Below are 22,901 nucleotides of genomic sequence, written 5' to 3'. Positions count from 1 at the left end.
TGGTGGACCATCCCCCTTTGTTTAAAATCTCCTCGGCAGATGGAAGGAAACTTGGCAATTACCTCTGCACACAGCTTTAAGTACACATATTGGCCAATCTTTACAGATTTAATTGTCTATAAAATTACTCTGTGTGCAATTCCCATATGGATCTTCAGCGTCTTGCCTGCTTCTGAGCAGGTGCCCTCTCGCAGGCTGGGGCACAGCTACTCATTAGGTGCCATCAGCCCTGTGGGTCCAACGCAAAACGAGGCTACTTGCCAGATAATGGGACTGCCAGTGGGTGACGAGCCATCCGGGGCCTCAGCTTCCTCATCTGCAAATGGGAACGAGGAACGCAGGTAAAACTTAGTCCTGTGCCCCACACAGCGTGGCAGCTGCTTTTTTAATCTTACCCCGTGTCGTCCCCCCCTCAGTTTTCTGGCACCCTGTGTCTCCCCTCTGCATTCCTCAGCCCTGCTGTTTGGTCATACGCTTCTTGACTCAGGGCACGGGGGACTCCAAGGAGGAAATGAGATGCAAGAAACGAGCGAGGCTTTAAAGCTGCAAAACACTGAGCTCGGCTGAATTCAAGGTATAAGGTTCACACCATAGGGAGCGGACTGGAAAGAGAACAAATGAAGAGACGGGGTGTTGGCGAGGACCCATCCTCCAGCAGGTGACAGGAGACCCAACTCGAGCTAGCCAAAACCTCAACAGGACTTCGCTGGTTCACGCGGTGGGCACAGCCGGGGGAAGAGCTGCTCCAGAGGGGGCTCAGCAGCATCACCCCAGATGGCCACCCGCCCCCTCCCTGCCTTCAACGGGGGCGCTCCAAACCAAGGTTGGATCCTGCCGTGGAGACAAGGTGGCTGTGGGAGCCTCCCAGGACCTCCCTCTCACAAAGGGGACCCTCTCGGAACCCTCCAGCCAGCATCGTCTCTCGTGTCATTGGTCCAAAACGGGCCACACGTGCATCTCTGAATGGCTCGTGCAGATTGGGTAAATCCAGTAAGAGTTCATCCCTGGGGCTGTGGGTCTCTCCCGTCCCATCACTGAGGGGCCACTGGGGGGTAACGTGGAGCTTCTTAGTGACGTATTCAAGGCAAAAAGCTCATGCCCCAGTGCAGAGACTAGAAAGAAATCAGATGAAGAGCTGACTAAAAATTATGTGCTCCATCCATATTAAATCACCCCTGCTCTGAGCAGCTTTCGCGGGGTACACTTTATTCACCCAACAATTATTTATAGGGAAGTTCCTGTGGGGCTCTCACAGTCAAGCTGTCAGTTGTCACTGTCTCTTTTAGAATATGACACCCAGGGGCGCCTGGGTGGCTCCGTCGGCTGAGCGGCCGACTTCGGCTCAGGTCATGATCTCGCGGTCTGTGAGTTCGAGCCCCGCGTCGGGCTCTGTGCTGACAGCTCGGAGTCTGGAGCCCGCTCCGGATTCTGCGTCTCAATCTCTCTCCCTGCCCCTCCCCTGCTCACGCTCTGTCTCTCCGTCTTTCAAAAATAAATAAATGTTTAAAAAATAAAAATAGAAGAATATGACGCCCAGAAGGCAACACAGCTCTCCAGGAGGTCAGCCCAGCACAGAGCACTGGGGACCTGCCACTTCTGGTGATGCTAACAAGCAGCTAACATTGCCAACCACTCCGTGTGTTAACTTGCTTGGTCCACATAGGAGCCCTCGGAAAGGAAGTCCTGTTAATGACCCCCATTTTACAGAAGATAAAACAGAGGCACAGAGGGTGGCAGTAACTTGCCCAAGACCACACAGCTAATCAGTAGAAGACTGGGATTTGAGTCCTGCCTTTCCTTCTCCGGTGCCACGGAACTTCACAGACCGCTCTTGACCGCAGCGGTCATTCACTTGCTTGGCAAACACCGATTGACTGTGATACGCCAGACAATCTATGAGATATTTAAAATTCATTCATCCATTTCTTCAACAAGTACTTTTTGAACGCCTCCCAAACACTGTATTTGGTGCCAGGAGACACAGTGGTCAACAGCCCTGACCTAGCCCTCGCCTTCATGAAACGCACAATCTGCATTTTCTTGCCCGGAGCGCTGAGCATACGGTCAGCTAAAGGCTCAGGGCTGTCATGTACAGTTGTCCAGGATGCACGCTGTACATGGCACCCAACAGATGGGGTAAATGGCGGCTGAAAGACACCTCCCCCTCACCTCACCAAGTCCTCTGCTCTGGAACTTAGCTGAATCCGTCCCAAAAGACCTCTTTTCTGTGCAGAAAGTTGCCCCTGACAGGCCAAGCCGCGTGCTAGCGAGTGCCACACCCACCCAGCGGGGGGCGCCCGCTCTAACTTACACCCAGGCACTAGGTAGAATAACAGGACCCCAGAAGAGCTGTTTCTACTCCCACCCACCCCACCACCCCGCCCCCCGTCTTACAAGTCAGGGTTTTGATTGGGTGGGTCGCTTGCTTTCCAGAAGAGCTGCGGCCCAACTACGCCTTTGGTGCCACACCGATGGAGTGTGCTGGGCTCGAGCCCAGGACTCAGGCCTGCTGCGTTTCACCTGCAAAGAGCCGGTCCTCTCGCCGAGTGCCGGCTGGTGAACTCTTCTTCAGGAGGGTTTGCGTCTTAAGATGTCCATCACCCACGCAGGAGCCTCGGGGGGAGCCAGGCACACCCAGCTCTTGGGAGGTAAGAAACTCCTCCCCTGTCATCCCCCTGTAAGCGAGCCCCAGGTCTGCTCCCTGGGGTGGGGTCGGCCTTGCCCGGGGCCTCCTTCCGCTTCCGGCCACTCCCTCACTCCCCTACTGACACTCCCTGGGAAGGCTTCCTAATCAAAATCTTAAGGCACAAAGCTTCCGGTTGGGGAAACTGAAGCTAGAAGTTGGCCAGGCCATACACGCTGGGCACCCCCTGGGCGCTGCCCCTTTCTAAGCCTGCCCCGTGATTTCGGGAGACATATGTGAAGTGCCACTCGGGGTCAGGCCTGAGCCATTTAACTAAATCCACTGGCTCCCCACGGAATCAATTGCTCACATTTTTTCCCCAGACCTCCATGAAAAATGATTTGCAAAGCGCTCTCTCCCTCTTTCCTTTCTCTTTCTCTCTCTCCCTCTCTCTCTCTCTCTCTCTCTCTCTCGCTAAACTTGGGTGATGGTGTTCAAGGACTCCCCGAGATGTTTCTCTAACTGACAGCTTTATGGGGCAATAGCTGCTGATGTTATATGTGTCCTCAGATAGGCAGGTCTTTTTATACTGTGTGTGTCCCCATAAAAATGATTGGTTTTAAGTTGTTATTCTAATATTGCTGTGATTGTAACATTGGAGCCGACAGTCTCCAAAGGAGATGCGTATCGAAGCCTGATGAATAGAAGCGGGGAGTTGCCATCTGTCTGCGCGGCAGGGGGACCAGGCTGAGAGGCCACTGTCCGCCACTGGGTAGGGGCTGAGAGCCTGTTGTTTTTACGTTATTATAAAGATAATGATTAATAAGTGACAGCGTCGTAAATAATCAAAACTGCCTCCCGGACTGGGTCCACCCAGAAGCAGCGTATTGTGGCCTAAGGAGGGAGATGGGCAGGATCCAGAAGAATACAGACAGAAAACCACAGGGACAGACAGAGAGGGACAGACACAGAGGGGTGGGGGCCGAGGGGGAAAAGGAAGCAATAGGTTCAAAAAGAGACAGGGAGAGAGGGTCACACGACGGCCAGACGGACAGCAGTAGGAACAAGGAGACAGAGAGACCCACGGACAAAGCCCAAGGCTGACACATGGACAGAGAGAGCCACAGATACACCAGACACACAGACGCAGAGACATGGGCAGACACGGAGACGAGGAACAGATGTGACGTGAAGACAGATGAGCCAGGTCAAGGCAGACGGAGCCGGAGGGAGGAAGGGATGAAGGAAGCCGAGAACCGCGACCGGGAGACTCACGGAGGTCAGGGTGACAGACCAGAGTGGGGGAGACAAGTGGAAAGGCGGAAGTGGGCGGAACATTCCAGAGGAGGAGGCAGAGGGATGCCCGGGTGGCTCCGTCGGTTGAGCGTCCCACTTCGGCTCCGGGTCATGATCTCGGGGTCCGTGAGTTCAAGCCCCGCGTCAGGCTCTGTGCTGACGGCTCGGAGCCTGGAGCCTGCTTCAGATCCTGTGCCTCCCTCTCTCTCTGCCCCAACCCACTTGCATTCTGTCTCTGTCTCTCTCAAAAATAAATAAACATTTAAAAAAAAAAAAAAAAAAGAGCGGGGCCAGGAGCCAGACAGCCTGGTTCTGCCACCTGTTAGGAGCTGAGTAACCTCGGGCATGTTACTTAGCCTTTCTGTGCCTCAGTTTCCCCATCTGTAACACAGGGCAGATTCACGCAGCACTCAGCCCCTCATCGGTGGTCCCCAGCACCTTGGCATGCCTGTGGTGACAGAAGCGCGTGAGGTGGCTCCCAGTGCCCCCCACCACATCATGTGACGCGCGTGGGCCGGGCCTGGTGACGGCTCCTACCAAACAGGACACAAAATGCCGGGGTGTCACCTCCGAGATCCAGCTACCAAGGCCCGGCCGATTTCTCTCTCCGGAGCTCTGGCTCTAGCCGAGAGGACAGCCCCGTGCTATCCTAAGCAGAGGCCCATGTGGCGAGGCACCAAGGCGGAGACCTGAGGCTGCCACCAGCCGTGGGACTGAACTCAGACAGGGATCCCTGAGGTCCGGCCTCGGGAGGCCCCGTCAGCCACAGGCTCCCGGCTCAGCCACACCCCATTCCCGACCCACGGATAAGATGACACGTGTTGTTTTAAGCCCCCATCTTGGGGGTGGGATGTGTTATGCAGCCATTAATACCCGACGCAGACTTGGGTACCTGGTAACAGCTATGAGGAAACGGGGGGTGGGCTTTGGGACAAGGCAAAAGTGGGTGCTGAGTGGGCGGTAAGGGGTGCGTTGGGCACCGTTATGTTCTCGGCTGGACCGCCAGCACCCGTGAGAGTCTGGAATCACTGAACCCGAGGCCTAATAAAGATTTACTGAATGAATAAAAAGCAGTACCTGCTTCATAAGGACGTTACACGGATTTAAAGAATAAATGAAGGGCGCCTGGGGGGCTCAGTCAGTTAAGCGTCCGACTCTAGCTTTCGGCTCAGGTCGTGATCTCACGGTTTGTGAGTTTGAGCCCCGCATAGGGCTCCGTGCTGACTCTGCGGCGCCTGCCTGAGATCCTCTCTCTCTCTCCAAGTAAATAAATAAACTTTAACGAAAAAATGATACAGAGTGCATAGAACAGACCGGGCAAGGCAGGGTGCCTCCCCCTGTCGGCCGGGATCATTATCAGCAGGGGGGAGGGTGGGGAGACACAGAGGGAGGGACACGTGCAGACGGAGACCTCGGCAGACAGGCAACAGCAAGAGGGCAGAAACAGGAGGAGAAGGTGAGGGAAGGAGGCAGGGGACCAGCCCACCTGTCTCTCCCACCGGCTCGGCACCAACGTTTGCGAGAGCAGCAGGGGCACCTTCCTGGAGCCAGGATCAACAAGCCCTGAGTTATTTGGTCATGTGAGACCCCCTCCTAGAACCAGGGCAGGTGGACACGAACAGATCTCCCGTGGGGCTGGACACTGAGAGAGACTTGGAAAGGCTGTCAGCCAGAGGCAAACAGAGAGAAGCTTCTGGGTCTTACATTGCCCCATCTGTGTCATCCATGAGCACTCGCTAAGTCCCGGATGCTGTGCTACGTGCCACACAAATAACGTCTTCTTTATTCCTCTCGGCAACCCTGTGGAGCGGGAAGAATTCTTATCACTGTCCTTTTACAGATGAGGAAACGGAGGCACCGACACGTTAAGTAACTTGGCCAAGGTCACCCAGCTAGTAAGTGCTGGAGAGAGATTCAGTCCCAGGCAGGTTGGCTCCAGATGCCTTGCTTAGCGTCACAAGGCTGTTCCTCGTGAAGCCCAAACGTTCTCAACCCACGGCCCATAAAAAGCTCCCTCCTGAGTTATATATAACATCGCAGTGACCCACAGCGGTGCACATAAACCTATGCCCGAGGCGGCCGTCCACACCTCGTGTCAGATTCTCTCGGGGGTCTATTGCTCAAAAAAAGGTCTCACGTCGATCGAGGGTAGCGCACCTCTCCTCATACCCATTTTACAGAGGAAGAAACTGATCCCCAAAGAGATCATGCCTGGCCCAAAAGGATTCAGCAAATGAAGCTTGGGACCCTTGGGCCGTGTCCAGGACTCCTTTCCTGGGTGAGACGATGGCCCCCAGAGATCCCCAGGGGAATGGGTGGGCGCCTCTCTGGGCCCAGGGCTCATTATCTTGTGCTGATGGCTGCGGCGGAAAACCATTTCCCAACACCGAATCCCTATGCTGCCCACCACCACCTGACGGTGACCCCGCAAGGCTCCCCCTCCTGGGGAAACCCAGGCGGAGGAAGTGGGGGCGGACCTTAAGAGTTGCCAAGGTACAGGGGCGCCCGGGGGGCTCAGTCAGTTAAGCATCTGACTTCAGCTCAGGTCATGATCTCACAGTGGATCCGAGCCCCGCGTCGGGCTCTGTGCGGACAGTGTGGAGCACGCTCGGGATTCTCTCTCTCTCCCTCTCGCTCTCTGCCCCTGCTCCGCTCGCACTCTCTCTCAAAAACAAATAAACTTAAAAAAAAAAAAAAAAAAAAAAGGCTATTGCAGGGTCCACATAAACCAAGAACGGGAGAGGGGTTGTCCTCCCAAAAGATGCTCGGCAGACACGACCACACGTCCACTCATCTCATCGTGTCTCCACGTATCAGTTTGCGGCTGCCAGGAAAGTGCTGTGTAACAAGCTACACCCACATCAGTGGCTTAAAACAATCACCTCTCTCACTCACAAGGCTGCAAGTTGACCACAGAAGCCCTGTCCTTTGTGTCTCATATTGAGACCCAAACTCAAGGGGCGGTGACCACGTGGGCAAAGCCTTCCCCCCCATGCCATAAGGCAGAATGTCGTGAATACATGAAGAAGCAGAATACGTGTTTTCCCTTAGGGCCTGGGCTCGGAACTCCCACGTCGTCCATCCAGCTTACATTCCGTTGGCCAGAAAGGGTCTCTGAGCAAGCCTGACATCGAGGGGCAGGGTGGGAATCTTTTCCAAAAAGCTAAATGGTTCTGTGATATGTGCTTTCCATACGTTATCTGCCTTAATCCTCCAACAATCCTAGGAGGAAAAGACATTGGTTTTTCTCCATTTTACAGATGAGGAAACTGAGGGTCAGAGTGGTGATGTAGTTTACCCGCGGGAATCCAGGGGTCGGGGCTGGAACCCAAAAGGCATCCTAACTAACCACACTCTTTTGCCTCCCCAGCACTAAGACACAATTTAGGGCCAGAGGATCCACCTCTGGGGACCCAGAGTCCACACACCCTAGAGGGGGAAACTCGGCTTTTAGCTGGGTGAGTTTAGGCAAATCATTTCCCATCTGTGCACCTCAGTCTCCCCACCTGTGAAATGGAAATGCTCGCACTTCCTTTAGGCAGATGTGAAGATTAAAGATAAGGCATGCCACACACTAGAACGTGGTAGGCTCCCCATGGAACTGGGAGGCAGTGACCCCCCCCCTCCCAGGCAGTATGAGTGAGGGGGGCGGAGCAGGGGTTGGGTAAAGGTCTCTTCCCAGAACGGCCAGGTCGGTCACGCCCACACCCCGCTCTCCACCCCCCGCCCCCACCTCTCCAAAAAAAATCCGAGCTGACCCACAGCTAGAGAGGATCATGTGAACGAACAGTCAGCAACATCCATTTTCCTGTCACCGCAAAGGCAACCAGGCTGGGGTCCACCGACATGGCACTTGGGCAGAGAAAATTCCGGGGCTCTCACATGCATGGGCGTGCCCACGGGGACGAGCTGGCGTGCAGCGGCCCGGCCGCCCCGTGTTCTCTGAGCCCCTTGCTGTGCCTGCAGGGCGTGACATCCCACTCCACGCCCCAAGTCATCAGGCTGCAGGCACAGCTCAGACCGAGGCCCTGAGCCAGGCCTGACCACATTGGAAGTGCCATCTCACAGTGGACAGAGCTAGGATGAGCCTTGCCGCCCCGGGGGTGGGCACCAAGTGTGCCTGGAGGGGGCCCCCGCCTCTCTAAACCCTGGCCTGACCCACCCAGCGGTGATTCTCTCTGAGAAGCTGCCCAGGCTTCCTTTCCGGCACCTCCTAGGCTAATTCCCTGACTTTCTCAACACAGCTCTGCCCTGGGTCACTCGTGAGCCCCAAAGCCAGCAAGCCTGGGCCAGCCAACAAACCTCATCGGCGAAAACCGCCCCTCTGCCCATAGCCACGTGGTGCCACGCGACCCTGATAGGCACATCCACAAGCCAACTAAAGCGGGTCTCTCTGACCCTCTGTGCACTCATACCAAGTCCCGGTTGCAAGAGACAGACCTACTCAAACCGGCTTAAGCAAAATGGGAACGTAGGGGCTCATGGGAACAAAATTCCTAGGGGAGGAGAGACTGAGACTGAGACTGAGCTGGATCCACGGCCCAAAAACAAAAACTTACTGAGACTCTATGTCTTGACTCTGTTTCCCCCTAGGTTGGCTCTATTCTTCAGCGTCACGGGGGACCTCGAGCACCGCTAGGCTATCCTACCGCCTTTGCAACTGAGCGCAAAGGCAATGTCTGTCTCCCCAAAGTCCTAGCAAAAGCTCCAAGGCGAGGACCTTACCCAACTCCTATGACCACCCTGGAAAATAAAATCACAGTGGCCAGGGCCTGGAAGGTGGGGATTGACCCTGCCTGGGTCACAGGTTCCTCCAGGGAGCAGGGACATGGGCGGAGGGGAAGATTCCTGCCCCAGCTGCTTGCACTCGGGGGCGAGGGGTAGGGAGGCATTCCCCAATAGTAAATCAAGAAGTCGCTACCACAAGATGCTGGATGGCCCCCCCGCAGACATTCTACAGAATCTCTGGGATCGGGACTCCACACCTGTTAATGGGGGCTCATCCCGTTGATGGAGATACGAGGCAGGAAATCTGCAAGGCAATGATGTGTTCAGAGAGGCAGAGAAAGCCCGTCCGCAGAGAGCAAGAAAAATAAAATAGGACGTCCAGAGCAAAGAGACCTAGATCACTGAACGTTTTTAACTTCTGAGTCCCTGGTGAGGCCAGACTGACGCCTTTCCCATTAAGTCAGGGAGGGAAGGGGCCCTGGCTAGCACGCGTTTTCCTCAAGGAGCAACAACCCCGGTTTCCCTTTGCGGAACCACTTCACCCACTCTGGGTTCACGTGGTCCAACGGAGGCTGCCCCAGCCCGCCCAACAGGGAGCATGTGACCCTACCTAGCCAATCAACTCGCTCCAATGCCTCTCCTGGCCCTCGATTGGTTCAGAGGCAGGCACATGAACAAGGCCAGGCCAATAGGACTCGACTTCCAGGGCCTTTGTTGGAAGCTCTGGGCGGAAGGTGGCTCTTGAGGACTATGGGAAGGAGGGCTGTTGTCGTCCTGAAGCCTGAGCGAGAAGCCGACACGGAGGGAAGTGCACGTGACAGGTGGAAACGTATTCTGAAGACACTGTTAGAGCTTCTTGGGGTTTTTTTCTAATTTTTTAATGTTTTTATTTCTTTCTGAGAGACAGAGAGAGAGACAGAGTGCAAGCGGGAAGGGGCATAGAGAGGGAGAGACACACACGCATACACGGTCGGAAGCAGGCTCCGAACCCGATGCGGGACCCGAACTCACGGACCGCGAGATCATGACCTGAGCCCAAGTTCACGCTCAACCCACGGAGCCACCCAGGCTCCCCTGTTCAAGCTTCCAGATTCAGCTATGCCTGTAGGCAGACTCGATCCCCTGGAGCTTTGGACTGTGCAAAGCAGTGAATACCCTTTTTTCTTAGTAAGTTAAAATCGGAGTTTCTGCCACTTGTAATCCAGAGAGTCCTGATTAATTGACTCTCCCTCAAGCCATGCTCCTCCCTTAAGTTCCTACTGTTTGCATAGTGACCCATGAAGAAGCAGATTGAAATCAGAAGGCACAGTAGGGGCCTGGGGAGGGTGTCTGTCCCCGGAGAGTCTCAGTGGCAGGTCCCAGGGGCCACCAGCTATCCTTCAGATCCAACCTTGCCCATCAGAGACCGATCAGCTGGAGCTGTGGCATGGTCGCACAGCTCCACACAGCCCATCTGGTGGGTTTTGGGGTTACACCTCCCATCCACATCCTGGTACAAAGCCTCCCTTAGCCCTGTACCCGGCCTCCTTGGCCACCAGTCTCTCCGGGAGTGGGAATGTGGCTAAGACCCTCGGGCACTGGCTGATCCCTTCTTGTCTCTTTGTAGAGGAGTTACCGAAGGACAGTGGTCCTGGGCTCTCCTCCTGCGGTGGCACGTGCCATTTGATAGACAGCCGAGCTCATGGTCAGCCCGAATCACCGACCCAGTGGCCACCGCTCCTGCTGCACCCCCCACCCCCACCCCTGTCCCACCCCCAGCCAGAGCTCTGGGAACTGGACTGTCACAACACACCGGAGGGGTCTCTTGTGCCCTTTGTGAGACGGCGAGGTGAACGTAGTGCAAAGAGCACAGACTGTGAGGTCAGCTCTGGGACCCCAGGCAAGTCACTCACCCCCTCTGTAACTTCATCCCCTCATTTGTGAAATGGAGGGGTGATGCCTATGTTTTAGGAATATGTAAGGAATACATGGGAGACAAGTGCCTGGCCCAGGGCCTGGCGTAAATACATGTCGCACGGAAGGAAGGAAGGAGGGCAGGGTGGAAGGAAGGAGGGCAGTAGGGAGGGGAGGAGGGAGCGAGGGACCAACCTAGCATTATATTCAGCACGTTAGAGATGCTCCGTCCTCATTCATTCCCTCCTGCCACGACTCCCATTTTGCACCCTGTCAACCCAGCCACTTTCTGTGGTTTTCCCACGTTTTGTCTGGTCCCGTCCTGACTCCACCCCCCTCACCGTTAGCCACCAGCCCTCATCCCCGATTCCTCTGCAGCCACACACGCCCACTCACCGACCTGCGGCACAGCTGTATTGCCTCTGGAGAGACACTGAAGCAGCAGCCTGGTGCGTCCAAGCCCCGAGAATCCCAGACATGCCCTTCGGACACAGCTTTCCCTTAGGCCTTCTCGTCCATCCTGGGAATCCGGGGCCGACAGACAGCCCATGCAGCCCGACAGGTCCCTGAAGCACCGCCCACCTGAGACAGCAGGCAGCAGGCACAGGTGCTTCTGTTTACAGAACACCCATGTTGTGCCAGGTTGCAAACTGGTGCAAACTCACTCCAGCCCCCAGATGTGTTTTGTGTGGCCCGACAGCTGTTTAAATATTTGAATAACTTATCAACAGTTAAATATCAGACAAGCTAACATCAAAACTCTCTTTGAACAGTCTAGAGATCTGGACCCACGTAGCTGGGTAGTAGCAGCCCCTCTTGACTGGCACGGACCCCCCCCCCCATTTGCCATAGTCCTACCACCCTGGCCCCTTCAGACATTTGGGTGTAGGACTTCTGATGTAATAATAGTCAATTCCAGCATATAGATGAGAAACGAAGAAACGAAACTCTGCAATTTGCAGATGACATGATTATCTATGTGGAAAATTCCAAGGGATCTGCACACATGCACACACGCACACACACACACTCACACTCCAAGAACTAATAAGTTCAGCAAAGTCCTAGGTTACAAGAGTAACACACAAAGATCAATTGCATTTCTAGATACTAGCACTGAACAAGTAGGAATGGAAATTAAGTAACCATTTACAATTGCTCAGAAAAATGAAATGCTTAGGCATAAATCCAGCAAAATATTACAAGGATTCTATGCTGCAAACCACAAAATGCTGATGAAAGGAATCAAAGGAGATCTGAATAAATGGAGAGATATACCGTATTCATGGATCAGAAGACTCAGCATAGTAAAGATGTCCATTCTCCCCAAATTGATACATACAAGTTTAGCATAACTCCTATCAAAATCCCAGCAAGATTTTTTTTGTAGATATAGGCAAGCTGATTCTTTTTTTTTTTTTTTTTTAATTTTTTTTTTCCACGTTTTTAATTTATTTTTGGGACAGAGAGAGACAGAGCATGAACGGGGGAGGGGCAGAGAGAGAGGGAGACACAGAATCGGAAACAGGCTCCAGGCTCCGAGCCATCGGCCCAGAGCCCGACGCGGGGCTCGAACTCACGGAGCGCGAGATCGTGACCTGGCTGAAGTCGGCCGCTTGACCGACTGCGCCACCCAGGCGCCCCTAGGCAAGCTGATTCTAAAACATATACGGAAAGGCAAGAAACTAGAATTTGAGCATTTCGAAAAAGAACCAAGTGGGAGGAGCCACACTACCCACTTTTAAGACTTACTATACAGGGTCACCTGGGTGGCTCAGCTGGTTAAGCATCTGACTCTCGGGGCGCCCGGGTGGCGCAGTCGGTTGAGCGTCCGACTTCAGCCAGGTCACGATCTCGCGGTCCGTGAGTTCGAGCCCCGCGTCGGGCTCTGGGCCGATGGCTCGGAGCCTGGAGCCTGCTTCCGGTTCTGTGTCTCCCTCTCTCTCTGCCCCTCCCCTGTTCATGCTCTGTCTCTCTCTGTCCCAAAAATAAATAAAAAACGTTGAAAAAAAATTAAAAAAAAAAAAAAAAAGCATCTGACTCTTGGACTTGACCCCTGTCGTGATCTCACAGTGCGTGAATTTGAGCCTGCTTGAATTTGTCAGGCTCAGCACTGCGTGAATTTGTCAGGCTCAGCACTGCTGGTAGGGAGCCTGCTTGGGATTCCCACTCCCCCCCCTTCTCTCTGCCCCTCCCCCCCCCACATGTGCACATGCACTTTCTCAAAATAAATTAAAAAAAAAACTATACAAAAATCAAGACGCTGTGTTATTGCTAGAGCGACAGACACATAGAAAAAAGGAACAGAATAGAAAACCCAGAAATAGCCACACACTGGTACAGTTAACTGATTTTTGACAAAAGTGCAAAGGCCGTTCAATTGAGGAAAGATTTTTTTTTTTCAATAAATTTCGCTGGAGCACTTGGATAGCCATAGGCTATATTTCTAAATAATAAATTTTAATGGGAGAAGGGATGTCACTGTGTTTTCTACATAGCTCTACATCATGCACCTAGAACAGTAATTGGCACATAGTCAGTGCTTAATATTGGTCAAATGATGAGTACTCATAAAAGCTACCATTGCCTCAACACTGTGTCCCAGGGATGGGTGTTGTTATGTCCATATGATAGAAGGGACATGTGAAGCACAGAGAGGTCAGAAAACTTGCCCGATATCTCGCAGCGCAGAGGAGGTACGGCCAATATAAAACATACGCGATTTAATACAATCTGCCATTGATCCCCTTCTGCCCCCTTTCTGCCGATGGAAGAAACTCCAGTTCAGAGAGATTACATGGATTTTAGGGACCCCACAGCCAGAAGGAGGCAGAGCCAAAATTCAGTGAAGAATCTGTCCGACCCCAGGACACCTGCCGCTGCTTTCCAAAGCCTTTCCGGCCGCGGGTTCTCAGGCCACCGCACCAAGCCACGCTGTCCGTCTCGGTAAACGCTACCTTTCTCGGTCTCTGCTCAGAGCCCGTTGGCCTCCGTGGCTTAGAGGCCAGGGTCCCAGCGGGGCGCTGTCCACTGAGCCAGCTCATTTATTCATTCATTTGCTTTCCATATTTCCAAACAGAAAGCGGCCGTTCCAGGCAAGGCAAATCGATAACCGCGCTCAGCGATTCGTCTTCATTCGTACCACATCCCCGCACTAGCCCCGGTGCTTTTCACCCGGCCTCCTCCTGATGGGTTCCCGGATGCTGACGAATCGGCTTCTCGGCGGCGGCCACGCCGCGTTAGCAGATTAAATCGTTAATATCTGCATCGGTCATTTTTACGAGCCTCCCTTTACCCCAAACGCGTCACCACCCTCGCGTTGAGTACACTGTTAGTGATGCGGGCGGCCACGATAAAGATGAAATGGCCACTCCTGAGGTTTTATTGGCCGCGAGCTTGGAGATATTGATTTCCACCCCCCCCCCCACCCTGCTTTTCTGAAATCAGGCATCCTGCCCGGGGTTGCAAAAATGCCCCTGCTCCCAGCACCCCAAAGAGGTGGGAATTACCATTAGCTCTTACGCTACGGAAACTGAGGTTCTGGGATTTGCCCCAGATTACAGCAGACTTGAACTCGGGTGTGCACAACTCCGGAGACTATGCTCTTGACCAGCACCTACCTTGCCCTGCCTCCCTCCTTTAGCTCCAAGAGAGGGCACAGGTAGAAAGAGAATAGATGTTCAGTGTGATGGATGGAACGCTTGTGCCCCCCCCCCGCCCCCCCCAGTTCATGGGCTGAAGCCTAAGCCCTAATGTGATGGTGTTGGAAACAGGGCCTTTGGTGGGTCATCGGGCTAGACGGGGTCATGAAGATGGAGCCCCCATAATGAGATCAGTGTCCTTATAAGGACAGGAAGCCACAGGGCATGTGCTCCCCACCCCGCCCCTCTACCATGCGAGGACACCGTGAGAAGGCGGCCATCGCCAAGCCAGGAAGAGAGCCTCCCCGGGAAGCTGACCATGCTGCCACCTTGAGCTTGGACTCCCCAGCTGCCAAAACCGTGAGAAGCAAATGGCTGCAGCGTAAGCCACCCAGTCTGCTATTTTGTTATGGCAGCCTGAGCAGACTAAGACGTCAGAAGCATCACTCTGTTCAGGCCCAGAAGCATCACTCTGTCGGCCCAGGGAGGCAGGGAGCAGAGGGACAAGATGCCGGGTAGGTCTACCTACGCTTCCACCTTCCACTGCCCTCAGGCAATTCCGCAGACCCCAACTTCCCCACCCTCCAAAGCAGAAGAGAATCCAGCGCACTCCCTCTTAAGTTCCAGAAGGTTTAGCTTTATCTCTAAAGGAGCAGACAATAAATATTTTGGGCTTTGTGGGCCATACAGCTCTTTCACGCCTACTCAGCTCCGCCATTGTGACACAAAAGCGGCCACAGACGACAGGTGGATGAATGGGCGTGGCTGCCTTCCGATACAATTTTATGTGCGAAAACAGGCAACAGACCAGATGTAGCCTGCAGGCCACAACCTCGTGCCCTGGAGGATGGGGTTTTAGGAGCAGGAGTCTGTGATTTCTGGACCCGGGACGCTGACCTGTCTTGGATCACGCAGTGAGGCCAAGAGGTGGGAAATGCCAGCACCGGGAGGGGAGGAGCAAAGTCCGCCGCAACACGGCTGGATGAAATGCAAACCCTGTGGCATGGAGTGGAAGCCAAAGTGGAGTCAGCCGGGGCAACACGGCTGAAAACAAGCGTCATCATCATAATAAGAGTAGAAACCCTACGTCCTTACCGTGGTCCACAAGGCGCTCACGATATTCTCCTCGTGGCACTCGCTCTCTGACCTCATCTCTGCTGCCCCTCCCTGTGCATGCTGCTGTCAGCCACACTGGCCTCCTCGCTCCTTCTCAAACGGCCAAGCTTGCTCCCACCTCGGGGTCTTTGCACATGCTGTTCCCTCTTCCTGGACCGTAACCATGGGGCTAGCCTGCTGGAGGATTAGACCGCAGGGAACGCCGGCAAGCTGTTCCAGCTGAGGCTATCCTAGACCAGCTAGCCCTGGGCCGGTCTACCAGCTGGCCATGAGTGAGTCTGTTCGAGACCAGCCAAGCCTGGTCCAGATCAGCAGAATACCGCAACCAAACTGCAGACATAAGAACTAATAAGTCTTCGTGTCAGAGATCTTTGTTACGCAGCCATAGCTAACTGGCACCGGAGGCTGTGCCCCCAACTTTCTGTATGAATAATATAAGCCTTTACTCTGTCTCGTTCTCCAAAGTCTTCATCATGAAAACGAAAGAATCGTGAAAAACGGCCTCCTTCCCTTGCCTGATGTTTCAGCAACATTCATTGGTGGAGCTGCTAAACTTTTCCTCCCCTTGGCTTTTATGGCACCAGGGTCATGTGGTTCTCCAGCTTCCTCTCTCTGTTCCCAGGTCGATCTGACTCCGGAGTCTGAACTCTGTGCCTTTCATCGGTGGTTGGCTGACTGGATACCAGGGAGCCTTGGGGTTCCGTAGGTATGAAGCCTCAAGGAACATCTAAGCGGAGTCTGCGCCCTACACTCTTTGTCCCTCTCTTTGACTACCCATGTCCCCCCAAGAATCGTGAGCCCTTATGTCCTCTCCTTATCCACAGCCTTCATCCAGAACCATGTACTTCAGATAATCTTGAGCTCGGCTATTGACCTCCTCTGGACTTCCCTGGTTCCTGACCCCATTTCCTGTTGAGGCCTCCTGCCTCTCCTTGGCTATGAGACTCTCTGTTCCGCCTTTTCATCTCTGTCCTCTGACTTCTTTCCAAGACTTCCAGCCAGACTCACCAGTTAGATAATGCCTCTTTGGACTGAGCTGTTGTTCTGACCAACATGGCTCCCTCCAGATCCAGCACCCAATGGTTGACAAACACCCTTGGTTCACCCTACCCTGTGAGTGGGACTGGGATACAAGGTCATGGGGTTTTTTTTTTTAATTTTTTTCAACATTTATTTATTATTGAGAGACAGAGAGAGACAGAGCATGAGCATGGGAGGGGCAGAGAGAGGAGGAGACACAGAATCTGAACGAGGCTCCAGGCTCCGAGCTGTCAGCACAGACCCTGACGCGGGGCTCGAACTCACGAACCCAGCGAGATCATGACCTGAGCCGAAGTCAGACGCTCAACCGACTGAGCCACCCAGGGGCCCCTACATGGTCATGTCTAACATTCATTAACAACTTTGGCAGTTGATTTAGCCTTCTTCTCCACCCCCAAGTCCCTGGGGACTTTGATGTCCAATGTGAATGGACCAGTCCCCATCTTCACCTCTGGCCCTTAGCCTCCCCATTCCAATGGACTTCACTTTCCATCCACTTCAGCCGCCCACATCCATGTCCCTGACATGCTCAACCTTCTGCTTGAGCTTGAATCCCAGCCGCCTACTTACCAACCACAGCCTCCTGCCATTTCAACCAGGCCCTCCACTTGCATTCTTTCTTATTCACAACACCTTCCATCTCTTCCTGGCCCGCTCTCCATCAGTGATCTCCTCTCTTCCTTGTATTTTCAGCCTCTCCCTCTCACTCATCCTCACCATTCAGTCATGACAAATTCTTTTCAGGCTGGAAAAAAAAATGAGATGCTTCCCGTAGCAGATGCTCTCAGTACCCTACCCTCAGTTTTTACTCTTGGCATTGAGTCAGTCCAACTTCCAACTGCCGTCACCTTTGTCCTTTGGCCTGAGGACTTGATCTGGTTGCCAGAGCGCACTCTCCCCATGCACCTGGCAGGCTACAGTGCCTGCGAACTAATGTTTCCCCAACCCCGGGGTTCAGCCCTCCACCAACGGCTACGGGAACTGGTGGATAAATACCCCAGCTCCCTCACCTCTCATGGACAATAACACAGGTGCGTGTTCTGTACTGTTGTCCAGAGTTACCCAGTGAGATTAAGCCCCATTTTCCCTCAGTGATTACCTGCTCACTGGCACACCCTTTATGGATTTCCTTACCTTTTATGCCTACTTCTTCACCCCCCTACTGGCGTTTCCTGGGATCACCTCCAACATCAATTCCGTGCCCTTAATCCTGTCTTACGTGTGCTCAGTCCAACATCTCCTCTGGGTACCACTCAACCTCTTGCTTATCTGTCTTGGACCAGCACGTGTATATATATACTCTTCTCTCTGCCATTCACTCTGCAACCCACTGTAGTCTGGTTTCCACCCCCAGTGCCTCATCAAAACTGCTTTTTCCTAAATGTACAGAACTGCCTTCTGTTTTATTTAGCCCCAGTACAATTTTCAACACGTTGCCCCGCTCTCTTTTGAGAACTCTTTCCTTCTTGGCCTCAGGGCATCACCCTCTCTGCTTTCTTCCTACCTCTCCACCATTCCTCACCAAGTTCTTTCTCAGCTCCTCAAAACTTCAACTACCCTCTAAGCGTTGAGCTTCCTAGACTCTACCACCCTTGGCCTTCTTTTCCTCTTACTCTGAAGTTACCCACTCCCCTTGGGTGGCACCTTCCCGTTAAGAGCCACAGTTGACTTTCCAATTGCTCTGTCTCCGCGGAGCACAATTCCAAGTGTCACATCTCAACCCCAACTGCTCATGAGATCTCTTCAAAATATCCTGAATCCAAATAATCCTTTCCTTTTCCTTCCTGATTAAAGTCACGACTATCCACCCAGTCACCCAAGCTACTTGGAGCCATCCTAAACTGCTCCTTCTGCTTTGCCCAGGATGCACGTCTCACCACCCCATCCTGTCAACCCCGCACCCCCTCCTGAATATCTCCCTTCCCCACCCCAGCGTTCATGACCCCTGGGCCCAGGCCACATCATCTGATGTTCAGTTTGCTGCAATAACCTCTTTACCACTTTCTCTGGCTCCAGCGACCCCAACCCCACTCATCGTCTACACTGCTGGCAGAGTCATCCCTTCTGAAGCATGAATGTGAGCCCCTTCTTCTCCTGCCTTCAACCCTTCTGTGATGTCACTACCCTCAGGTAAGGTTCAGACCCCTTCACGGGTTTCCTGGTCCCTCCGGGATATAGCCCCTGCCTACCTCTCCAGCCTCACCTCCCACCATTCTGCATGCTTTAGCCTAGTGACGTTCAACCCTGGCTGAACAGTAGCATCGCCTGGAGAGCTTTTGAAAAACACCAAAGTCTTGACCCCACCCCCAGAAACCATGATTTGCATGGTCAGGGATGAGGGGCAGGCACTGGTGTTTTTCCAGGCCCCCGTGTGATTCTAACATGCAGCCAGGGCGGAGAGGCATGGCCCTAACCACGTGACTGGCTTAAAGTTCCCCACACCTCCCGTGGTCTCCCAGGCCTCGTGCCCATCCACCTTTGCTCCTATAACACCTCCTTCTCTCTTGGCTTCACCTGGCTGACACCTACATGTCCCTTAAAACTCAGCTCCAGGGAATCTTCCAGACCCTCAGCTTCCCAGTCTGAGCTCCCACAGTCCCCTCTACTCAAGCCTATCAGAGCATTTACCACACTGAATATGAACTGTAGCACCTCATCACCGTGACACCAGGGCTTTGGCACAGGGACTCCCCTGTCAGTAGACTCAATACATGTTTGTTGAGTGAACAAGTGATCTCCATTCCCTTCTGGCCATTGGAATAGGAAACTTACTGTCTTTTCACTTCCCCCCTCCTCCTTTCCTAGTTTAATGCCAATGCACATAGTAGGTGCTCAGTAAATATTTGCCGAGTGAATCAATGAACAGAAGACACAAGAGACAGGCATCCACCTCTTCCTCGTTTTTACAAGAGAGCCCTGGGGAGCAGAGACAAATCAAACTGAACTTCCTACAGTTTTGCTAAAATGGAATTTGCCAAAGACGTCCTGAAAAATGGATTTAATTAGGCCCGTTAATAGGGGAGTCATTGGTGGCTAAGATTTAAAGCTGTGGCTGGAAAAGGTATCGATGATTTTACCATTTTAAATTATACAGGAGGTTATTCCTTACTCCTGCCTTAATTAGAAAAATGCATCTCGACGGAAGCTCAGCGTTGGTGGGAAATACAGCCAAAGGTAGAGGCAAGATCCGCTATTTCATCGAAATGGAGCATCAGGTATCACAGCAGACCATGTGCTGGTTCAGCCCAGATGTGCTCCAGATGAGAGAAGGGGGTTAGCAGCACCGCGAAGCCAGATCTCATTACGCTAACGAGCGTCAGCGCAACTCGATGTGGCTTTTCATTGCAAGAAACATCCAGGAGGGGGAAAGGTGCGGTGGTCCCTAATGACAGCACGCCATTCCGCCTAGGTTTCCAGAGCCCCATGGATTTCTTGCATTCCATTCTGCCATTGGGCAGCTGTCGAGGTCCGGGCTCCCATTGGTTCCGCAATCAGATCCTGGAAGAGACACGCCTTTATTCTCACCGGGAGCAGAAAATCTCAGCTGTTCCCCAGATCCTGGAGCCAAGTAAAAGCTCCGTTTGGGGCTCTCGCTTTCTTCAGATACAAAGAGCCTGGAACACCCACTGGAACACTTCTCCGGGGACCCAGGAAATGTCTGGAAGAGCCTGGAACACCCACTGGAACACTTCTCCAGGGACCTAGAAAATGTCTGGATACCTACTAGGACATCAACCATTCTATAAATCTTTATTGAATACAAGGAGGTGACAGACACCATTCTAGGCAGAGCTGGGACCAGGGTGAGGCAAGTGAGGAACTCAACTCAGGGGCTAAACTTAGGAGAGTGATTGAAAAAAAAAAAAAACAAACTCAGCAATCAAGATAACCAAAATTTTTATGCAATGTTATTAAAAACAAAAATGAATGCAAAAGCATCTACGATGAACAAAATATCAAAATTTTAATCACAGAGAGGATTCTAAGCCTGTGCTTGGAGGACCTGCCTCACCCACCCTACCCATCCCCAGCCCGGGTTCTAGGCATCGGGGGTACAACGGCGAGCTGATCAAATCGCCCCCCTCACACAAATGCCAGGCTGCGTGCGAGACAAACGAGGAACACAACAACTGAGTCAAGTACACAGGGCTGGGGAAGGGTCTTCTGGAGGGAGATAAAGCCAGATGGGGGGTATTTCCATTATAAACATCTCAAAACCCCCTCCCTGCCCCAGACTTTCTACTACCCAGTGTAGCAGAAGGAACAGGGACTGTTGGGTCACTCCAAGGCCAGCTTGCAGCCCCGTGACCCACCCGCACTAGGTCTTAGGGCAGGTCACTTGCTTTCCAGAGTCCCTTCTTGGTGCTCCGTCATCTGAGGCATGTAAAGGCGAAAGCCCATAATAACAAAGACGTTTGGGAGCTATCACTCTGCAGGGAGCCCCACGCCAAGTTACCGTGTTCATTCCCTCACGTAACCCTCGCCACGTATATTTCCATCATGGGGGAAGCTGACACCTGATGTTGAGCAGCCTGCCCGGGGAAGGCGAGGCTTTGAGGTTCTCCGGGCCAAGTTCAAGTCCGTAATGTTGGGCACCTCAGAGCCAGGGTCTGTGCTCCTTCTGTGCCTAAGTGACCTCAGGCAAGTCCCTGGATCTTTCTGAGCCTTGTTGTCCTCATCTACAGAATGGGGATACTCAGGGGGGTCCCCCTCTGGGACCACTGAAGCCAGGCGTCTGGCATATGGTGGGTGCCCCATAGAAGTGAGCGCCCCCTCTTGCCCCTGCCCCTGCCCTGGCCGCACTACCAGTCTCCAAGGTGACGGGGCAGAGTCGGCGGGTGAAGTTCAAACGCAGCCCATTTCCAATTTTCCTGACAGCCTATTTCATGGATCACAGAGACGCAAGTACAGCTGCTTATTCAACGGAGGAAAGAATGAATTCATTTTCATTCCTTAATACCCGATGTGACCTATTCTCGGTTGATCTCTCCTTTCCAAGGCTGCAGCCCTTCCCGCGGACTTTCAATTTGGCCAGAAAAAGAAAATGTGCGGTAATGACAGAATATCCTGCCTGGAGAATGCTGGGAGCCGAATCACCACCGTGCTGGTAATAAGTCCAAATGAAAGATATTATGTCACCTCGTTTGAATTAAACAGATGAACTACAGTCCTAGACCATTAAAAATGAACCAATCTGCTGGAATGCTTCCAAGCTCTCAGAATTCAGTGCCCCTGAAAGGTGCTCGGCTCTAGCAGGGTTTTATATCCTCATTTTCCGCCAATAATTCCTCCACTCTGTGAACGTGGAGGAATAATTTGGTGAAAAGGAAGCTGACCCTTCAGCAGTGGCCTCTTTCCAAGGACGGCCCTGGCTGTGCTACCTCAGGGCCAACCAAGCCCCTTGCTGGTGCCCTCTGCCCGGGAACGACCGGTTGGGGGTTAATCCAGAAGCCCCGCAGAGACACAGGGCAGGCAGCCAGGGCCCCATCTGCAGACTGGGTGATGGTTAAGTACCCCGGCAATGTTTTGTCCACCGGGAGCTTGGAGAGGGGGGCTCCCCACCTGCACCCCAAAAGCCCAGAGAGAGAGGCAGTTGATAGCGTGGCCTCCCTTTACAAACAGGGAAACTGAGGTGCCTAGGGTCACACGTCCAGCGTGCCCGGGGGGGGCGGAGGCTGCCACTCCCTGTGTCCCTGAGCACACAGCTCCCACGGTGTCCCACACCGGCCCTTCCGTGACACAAGTGGCTTCTCCCTCAAGCGCTGCCCCCCGCTAGGTCCGTGGCTCAGGCACCGCTTCCCCTGTCGGAGAACCCGTGTCCCTGTCTGCAAACCTGTTAACGCTTGGGTGCCCCTCAGAGTCGACTAGACCGGGAGCCAGAAGATCTGGCTGCTGAGTGCCAGCCATGGTGGCCTTCGGAGATCTCCTTCTGCTCACTGAGAGTCAGCGTCCTCATCTGTAACTTGGGACTTAATAAGCACTTCGTCTGCCAGGGTTCCCCACCCCGGCACCAGAATCCCACCCAGCCCCCGTTCAGCCTCCTTCTGGCTTTAGGACTCAGCACCTGGCTAAGATATAACCCTACCCTCTCATTTAACCCACCCCCAAAATGAGCGACTCCAGCTTGCCTTACGTTGATGATAAAGGTTTCGTGTCACCACAGGATACTAGGGGTGATTAAACCTAGTGAATTTCCGAAGCATCAGTCACTGCTCTGGATGCTTTACGTTTGTGCGTTCGGCAAAATGTGACGGAGCACGAGGGCTCAGCAGGGTCAAAACCTGCCTGACCTCCCTGACACGCTCCCTGACCTCGAGGATATCGAGAGCCGGCATTTACTGGCCCCCTTTCTCAAAAGAGGAAACCGGGTTGAGGAGGCTTGGATAACCTGACATGGCGGCCGGGAGGAGGCAAGACCTGGGGTAGGGGGGTGGGGGGTCCATGTCTGTCTGACCCCAGAGCCCACACCACCAAGGACTTGCTGGTAGTTTGGGGCCCGAGGGCCTGGCAGGCCAGCCCGGGCATCTGAGAACGCACTGCCCACGACCCTGGGTCTCACCAGA

General features: G+C 53.5%; 2 long non-coding RNA genes across 2 annotated transcripts in view; one reads left to right on the top strand and one right to left on the bottom strand.

Annotated features, from left to right (window-relative positions):
* The window catches only part of LOC131500969 (uncharacterized), a 54,139-nt gene extending 43,059 nt beyond the window's left edge, over nt 1-11,080 (bottom strand). Inside the window, exon 1 of the long non-coding RNA XR_009256550.1 lies at nt 10,941-11,080. This is a non-coding gene — a long non-coding RNA (uncharacterized LOC131500969). The remainder of the gene's footprint in view (nt 1-10,940) is intronic.
* Nucleotides 11,081-15,916: 4,836 nt separating this feature from the next.
* LOC131501290 (uncharacterized) lies at nt 15,917-21,626 on the top strand. The gene is made up of 3 exons (XR_009256739.1): nt 15,917-16,003; nt 18,355-18,468; nt 21,338-21,626. It is a non-coding gene; the product is annotated as an uncharacterized LOC131501290 (long non-coding RNA).
* The last annotated feature ends 1,275 nt before the right edge of the window (nt 21,627-22,901 follow it).

Source organism: Neofelis nebulosa, chromosome 18 (genome assembly GCF_028018385.1).
Source record: "Neofelis nebulosa isolate mNeoNeb1 chromosome 18, mNeoNeb1.pri, whole genome shotgun sequence".
Taxonomy (NCBI): Eukaryota; Metazoa; Chordata; class Mammalia; order Carnivora; family Felidae; genus Neofelis; species Neofelis nebulosa.
This window is presented reverse-complemented; position numbering and strand designations above follow the sequence as displayed.